Genomic DNA, 8,508 nt, shown 5'->3' with positions numbered 1-8,508 from the left:
ATAATCATTATTATAGTTACAATAATGATAAATGTGATGATAATATGAATAGCGATAACAGTAACAATAATACCTATGATAATAAGAATAATGGTAATGATAATGATGATGATGATAATGATGATGATGATGATGATGACGATGATGATGATAATTATACTAATGCTAATAAAGATCATATGAATGACGATAATAACAATAATCCCACTAACCCCAGCAATGGGCGAAGGATCTGCAGGACCCCAGCTGACCCAACTTATTCCTTATCCTGGCGAGAGAATTCGGGGTAGTGAGTCTAACCTGTGGCACCAGGTGAGGCCTTCCTCCGGCTCTCTTTATCCGCGGCCCTTAATTATACAGCTTCCGATCTCATGTCGTTATTCATGCAACGGTTCGTGTGAAGAGATCCTGGTGATTGGGGACAGCGTTGGTCATGCAGCGGAGCCAGAGGAGATTTCCAGCGGAAGAGGACAGCCGTGCATTGGAAACTGCCTTCGTTTTGCACAGAGACTGGCGCTCCGACTCACGCCGTGATTGAAAAGCGAGTTTGGAATCCAGAGCAAGAAGTTGATGGCGATGGCGATAGTAATGATACTTATATTAGTACAACTGTTACTCATGTTGATGAAAATAATCGTAATTACAAAAATAGATAAAATATTAGCAATAGTGATATTTCTGCTGATAAGAAAACAGCAGTGATTATACTACCAAGTGTTCTACTAATACTTCTACTACTAATTATAATAATAATCAGTGGTAATAATGATAACATTACTACTCTAATAATGAATCTATGATAATGCTAACAACAATCATCATAATGAGAGGGACAACCTTCCGTATCTCTTAATGAATATACAAACCAAGTGAGATTCCATACCATTTCCAGGTTCCAATGGTTTCTAAAGAGTATCCGTGGATTAGATGAAGATGGACTTGCGTAACCTGACTCTAAACACGAGGAAGAACAAACACGTAGATTTATATCAGCCAGTTTAACACTCTGCAAAGAGACTGAGAAGTAACTCCATATTTCATGTTTAATTTTAGTTTTGTTGGGTCTTTAGACCAATCAATAACTAGGTCGGTACTTAACGTTAATGAAAACAAACGCGTCATGTGCGTTACATAATGAAAATAATATATATATATATTAATGTTTATACCTTAAAGTAATTGTAAAGTACAAACATTATTTTATTTCAGGTGGCTGAAAGTAACTTTCATGAAAGTTCTGTAATTTTCTAGATCTGTTATTATCGTATACATGACATTTTACATAGTCAACATTATTTTTATTATCATTATAATCTAAAATTAATTTACATTTATTGGAGAGATTGACATACAAAATAAAAAAAATATTCCCCATTCTACAAAAGGTTTTGTAGATCCCGATGTGGCGGCGATTCTGCTCTTGGATTTTGTACCCTGAGAATGATGACAATGTGTGACACAATTTTCCCCTTGGGTAGTAACTGTTCTTTCCTATTTGCCATCGCCTAGAAGGGATGACATATGGCTAATATTTCCTGTTATATGACCATGATAACAATATATTTAAGATTTACCGATCCCAATCTGAAAAACTAGCGAGCATGAATATTTTCATTCAAAAAAGTCGGAAGTGAGTAGTTCTCGCGATTTAATACAGTGAATTTGTTCCACGAATCAGCCCCCAAATAGAGTCTCCCATCATGTTTTCATTATATCGTCCTTGGTAACCAGGATAACCTGGTGGAAGCGCTCGCTTTGCTGCTCAGATCATGTTCCCATGTTCTTGCATTTATCAAGACGAAAGTCAGTGATATGGACTTTCAAGAACATTCTGCAGCCCCTTTTGCTTCACCAGGGTCTCAAAACAAGCTCCACAGTTTTCAGCCTTGTGATTCCCCAGTAACTGCGAACCACTGCGATAAAGCTGTTCAAGCTGTTCCACGCTGCTCCCTCCGTCCTAGTGAGCTTTCTGGGGATTCCTTGCACTCCGACAAAGACGCCGGGTTTTACTTTTGTCTGAGCCAGCTTAGGGAATAAGTCTTGAAGGCTCGAAGGCTACAGACCTCTTATCTAGAGCTGTGACAAATTGCTGCACAAGGCCCAGTCTTAAGCGCAGTGGTGGGAACAGCACCTTGTGGGGGTCTATCAGTTGCTCCCATCTGACGTTGTTCCCCCCATTCTATACCCGGGCCATTCTATAGTCGCCACAGACAGCAAAATGCGTCAGCCAGATGCTCACAATCTCTCGATGCCATCTGCAACAAATGCAGGCAGCAACGAAGACTTGCCATGTACGTTGCCTTTATTTATATTGCTATTTATGTTACCATAAATGATTAGTAATAGTAATGATTAGTAATAATAAAGATTATGACGATATTGATGCTACTTATAGTACTTACAAATTACTATTACTATTAACGCCATTAATGATAGCTGCAAATTTAATAACAAAAATATACCCACAATAATGATGTTCATACGATAATAAGGAAGAGCAGATACAATGACAGTTGTTGAAGCCTTAACTCCTATTGAGTTCATGCTTTTGATTAGCAGAAAATGCTTTTCGATCGCAATTCTGCAAAGGTACAACAAAGCAAGTTTCCAGTCACTTGTATAGGCTGCAGGACGGCAATATTTGGATAGTAACGGCATAGGGAATGTTTACGTCTATCATCGAATGGCAACACTTGCTTTAATTAACGCACCACACTATTTTCATCAGCCACGTATTCAATTAGCAGTTGCGTAGCCCAATAAACTTCACAAATCCCTTACAGTGAGGCTCACTACGGGCAGCTGCTGCTTGTTGTTCCAGATGTTTAATCCGCACACGTGGAGGAGAGGAGGGCTGAGCTGAAGCATTTAGCTGCAGTAACAATGCAGTAATCCGTGTCCTGTAGCTAACAAGCTCGTCCGATCTACCTGGCCAAGGCCTGGGCGTTTGGCGCGCTGTGTTTGGAACAAATGGAAGCGAAGTCTTTAGGAGCTGGCGAAATATTTTTCATACTGAGTGACAGTGCGAATTCATAAACGTGTTGAGGGTATTAGTGAAATACAAAAATGAATGTACAGTTCATTAGAAAGTGAAAGCTTCTCAAGAGAGCGCTGACGTCGCTATGAGCGTGGTGCCGAAAAGGCGATTCTTTGCGCATTCAAGACCATTTTCAATCATTTCAATTTATTAATTCCATAACTGTTCCTTTGAGAAAATGTATTTTTTCTCAAACGAACATTTGATTGAAATATGAATTGTAGGAACTTTACAAGCATATTTTTTGACTGACCGCATAGGGCGAGTGGGCCCGGAAGTTTTGCTCCCCAAAGCACTTAAAAGTTACGCCACAACACGTGAGCGATGATTTTATTATCAATAAAATCATTCATGGCACTACTATTTATGCGAAAGGACAATTCTTACAGCATTAGTTTCGTCAATTGCAAAATGTGTACACACATAGCCTGTGAGAAAAGCTATCCAAAGCTGCCAGTTGAATATTATGTCTGAACGCAGATTCAAATAAAAAGAATATGCTGTTTTTTCCAGCGCGATGCACTGCTGCCACATACTTTACTCGGCTTTACTCGCATCCACTGCTTCTTGCGGTTAATTCATCCGCAGATAAACACACCATGGATTACCCTTGGCATATAGGAACGTGCTTTGCTAAACTACAGCTTACTCAGATTATATTAATCATTATCATGATTAGGGTAGCATTAATAATGACAAGTTGAGTTTCTCCAATGATGATAATGACAAAAGTGATGATGATGACAATGATAATGATAATGACAAAAGTGATGATGATGACAATGATAATGATAATGACAAAAGTGATGATGATGACAATGATAATGGTAATTATAATGACAATACCAATGATAGTGAGAATGATATTACTAATAATGATAATGATAATGATAATCATGATAATGATGTTTTACTTTGCAGATAGCGAGAATAATAATGATATAAGTAATGATAGTAATAACAATATTGGCATCACTGATAATAATATGATGGAAGTAATTATATTAACATTGACGGTAATGATAACAGATGATAATTTGAATGTTGCTAATGACAATGGTAATGAGGATAACAATTATGAAGATGAGTATGGTGATCGAAACAATAGAAATATTAATTGTAATAAAATATGAAAAAATACAATTATTATGATAGTGACCACAGTAGTAAAAATAACCACAGTGACAATGATAGTAATGAGAATAATGATTTAGGCAAAAATCATAATGATAGTAATGACAATGAGGAAAAGAACGTTAACAACTACGAGAATAATGACAGACCTAGCAACAATAAAGGCTCTGCAATAATAGTTATGAAAGTGATAGTAATGGATAGACTGCTAATGATAATACTATTTATAATAAAAGTATTTATGGAATAACATCAATAATAATTATGATTATAACGATGATAATGAATTGATAATAACATTTGTAACAGTAACATTATTGATGACGATGATAATGATGAAAAAGAAAGCCTTATTAGTAAATAGCAATAGTGATAATGGCGATATTAGCAGAAATTCCAGATTTATGACAGTGATATTGATACTGATACTGATGATGATGACAAAGGAAATGATGATGATAGTAATGAAGATAATGACAATAACGCTAATAATGCTACCTCTACAACAACTACTACACTACTGATACGACAACAACACAAAAAAAAAAAAAAAAAAAAAAAAAAAAAAAAAAACAAAAAAAAAAAAAAAAAAAAACAACAAAAAAAAAACAAAAAAACCAAAAAAAAAAAAAAAAAAAAAAAAAAAAAAAAAAAAAAAAAAAAAAAAAAAAAAAAAAAAGAAAAAAAAAAAAAAAAAAAAAAAAAAAAAAAAAAAAAAAAACAAAAAAAAAAAAAAAAAAATAAAAAAAAAAAAAAAAAAAAAAAAAAAAAAAAAAAATACAAACAATAACAGCAACAGCTACTACTTCCATTACTACAATTGGTAGTCCTTATGATAAATACAATCATCATGATAATAATTCTGCGATATCGATGTTTAATTAAATCGTCACTCAAGGATGTAGTAATAACAAATATGGTATAAATACTGATTATGATAGTAATACCAATAATCGCGATGATGAACATCTTATCGATAATAATTGTTTGGAAAATGACAAATGATATAGTGATGACAGTGACGGTTAAAATGGAAACAATGGTAAGTAAAGTGATACCGATGATTATTCTAATAACAATAGTTACAGCTTCGATGATATTATCAACAGGCATGTCAATAAAGTATAATGAAACACGAAAACTTCAATAAAATTGATCATAATGATAACGATTATAAAAGTGATACTAATAACAACAATGAAAACTTTTGTGATCATAATGAGATAAATGACATCACAACAATAGCAGCAACAAGGATAATAACTCCCTTATCTTACGAACCACAATCTTTGTCCCGCTTGAGAAACATCACTGAAATAATGTTTTCCTTCGCCTCCTGGTAACACCGCGTCTCCGTTGACACTCTCGCTCATGAATAAACGTCACGCCAAGCTACCTGGAAGTCGGACCACTTTTTGCGCGCAGGAACGAAGGTGAACCCCATTTCAGTGTGGGCTCTTTTTTGCGCCATGTGAGTCTCAAAGGCGGTTGCTGATTGCGACAAATTGAGTGTGTGTGTGTTTGTAAATACATGTGGTTATGCCTTTATCTGTTTACTGAAGAGCGAAAATTGCATCAGTGACTGAATGTAGTGTATCTCTCTCGCTCTCTCTCTTGCTATCTCTGTCTCTCTCTCTCTCTCCCCCCCTCTCTCTCTTTCTCTCTGCATCTCTCTCTCTGTCTGTTTCTCTCTCTCTCTCTCTCTCTCTCTCTCTCTCTCTCTCTCCCTCTCTCTCTCTCTCTCTCTCCTTCTCTCTCTCTCTCTTCTCTCCCTCTCTCTCTCTCTCTTCTCTAGGTATATATATAATATATATATAAATATATACATATATACATATATATATATATACTTATTATGTATATATATATAATAATATATTAATACATATATACATATATACATTATATATATAACATTTGGTATACTATATATATATATATCATATATATATATTTATATATATAATATATATATATATTATGTATACACACACACACTAACACACACACACACACACACGCATTTATACAGATAAGTTGTATATATATATTTATATATATTTATATAGTATATATATATATATATATATATGATGTATATACATATATATTACCATTATATGTACATGTATATATACATACATATTATACTTATTTATATATATTAATATATATTTATATACTTATATATCATATATGATATATCTAACTACACTTAATCTCTCTCTCTCTCTCCTCCTCTCTCTCTCTCTCTCTCTCTCTCTCTCTCTCTCTCTCTCTCTCTCTCTATTTAGTTATATATATATATATATATATATATATATATATATATAATATACAAATACGAAGTTTATATCTATGTAGAGTACATTATATATGTATATATATTATATCTATACATATATACATGTATAATTATATATATATATTATTTAGATATATACCGTATTGCAATATATATATATAAATATATATATATATATATATATATATATATATATATATATATATATATATATATGTGTAATTCTTTATGTTTAGGTTGTATTATATATGGGGGGCATTATAATATATATATTTATATATATATATGTATATTTATATATATATTTATATTATGATATATTTAGTTACAGATACGATACTAATATATACCATATATATATTATACAATATATCTATCTATCTATATGTTATATAAAATATATATTATTTTGGTTAGAATATTGAGTATACATATATAAATGCATATATAATATATAGTGGAGTTTGTGTGAGTTTGTGTGGTCTCGTGGGTGTGTGTGTGTATATATATATATATCTATATAATAATCTCTATAATATATAATGTCCTATATATAGATTAACACTACACACCCACACACACACACACACACACACAACACCACACCACAACTTATATAAAGCCTATATAGTTATTATATATATATATATATATAAATATATATATAATTATATAATTATATATATATATATATATGTATATTATACATATATATTATATATATATGTATAGATATGTATATATGTACATATATATGTATATATATATATATATATTTATATGTATACATATGTATATATATACATATAGATGTATATATATATATATATATATATATATATATATAGGTATATATATCATATATATGTATATATATTATACTGTATATGTTTAGTTATATATACATATATGCACACACACACACAGACCAAAAAAAAAAAAAAAAAAGACAGAAACAAGAATAAAAAAAAAAAAAATATATATATATATATATAGCTATATATATATATATATATATATATATTATATATATATACTATGTGAGTTATATATATATGAATACTGCGCATTTATACACGCATTACAACGACACCAAACTCATATATGTATGTATTGTATATATATATATACTATATGATGTAGTATTGTGTGTACTATATAGTTATATTAATTATAATATATTAGTCTGTTATTATATTAAGTATGTGTGCTGTATAATTAAAACTTGTGTAGTATACATATATATAAATAAACTTATTCGGTCTAGAGCAGGGGTTCCCAAACTGGGGTACATGTACCCCCAGTGGGGATACATTTGTTCTACACGTGTTCAGGGTGGGTACATTTGGTGCTGAAGGGTAAACAATTACGTTGCACAGATACATGGTGTTGGTTTAATCTGCGCACTCAGATTGTACTTTTCAGTCACTTTTTTTGTGCTTGATTAGCACCAACCTTTATTGAAATTTCTGTGCGGGTGTAAGGTATATACCATTTGTTTCTTACTATTATAAACCTCCTCATTGGCTTGATCTGCAATTGTAATTGCTTTATTTCTGTTTTCATCATTTAAGATGCCTATGTAATCTAAACATGCAGACTCTTATAAACTTAAAATATCAAAATATTAAAATGTCCTTTTTTACTATTAAGCTTAATCTTTAGTGTTAGGGGTACATGGGAACCTATAAAAAGCCTAAGGGGTACTGAGGAACAAAAAGTTTGGGAACTCCTGGTCTAGAGTAACTGTTAGTGAAGGAAGGCTTTATTCTGATAAACTGATAAATCAGGCCGCATCATGCCCTGCGCGATGAGGTTCAACACATTCTCATCGCGGGACCGACGTGCACGGCAGAGCATAGTACCGACTGATCGCAGCGAACGCACACACGCTTCCTCAGGCTGGGCCACCGGTGATGCTGAGCTAATGAGGCTTACCCCGTGGGAGATGGAGAGTCTGGAGGCAATCCGGCCGCCAGAGGAAGTTTCAATTAGGATAACCATTACTGAAGCAAAAGGCTGGACCTTATTG

This window comes from Penaeus japonicus, unplaced genomic scaffold, assembly GCF_977035675.1.
Source record: "Penaeus japonicus unplaced genomic scaffold, GWHDUDI00000001_assembly GWHDUDI00000035, whole genome shotgun sequence".
Classification (NCBI taxonomy): Eukaryota; Metazoa; Arthropoda; class Malacostraca; order Decapoda; family Penaeidae; genus Penaeus; species Penaeus japonicus.
The sequence above is the reverse complement of the archived record's forward strand: the minus strand, read 5'-3'. Positions refer to the sequence as shown.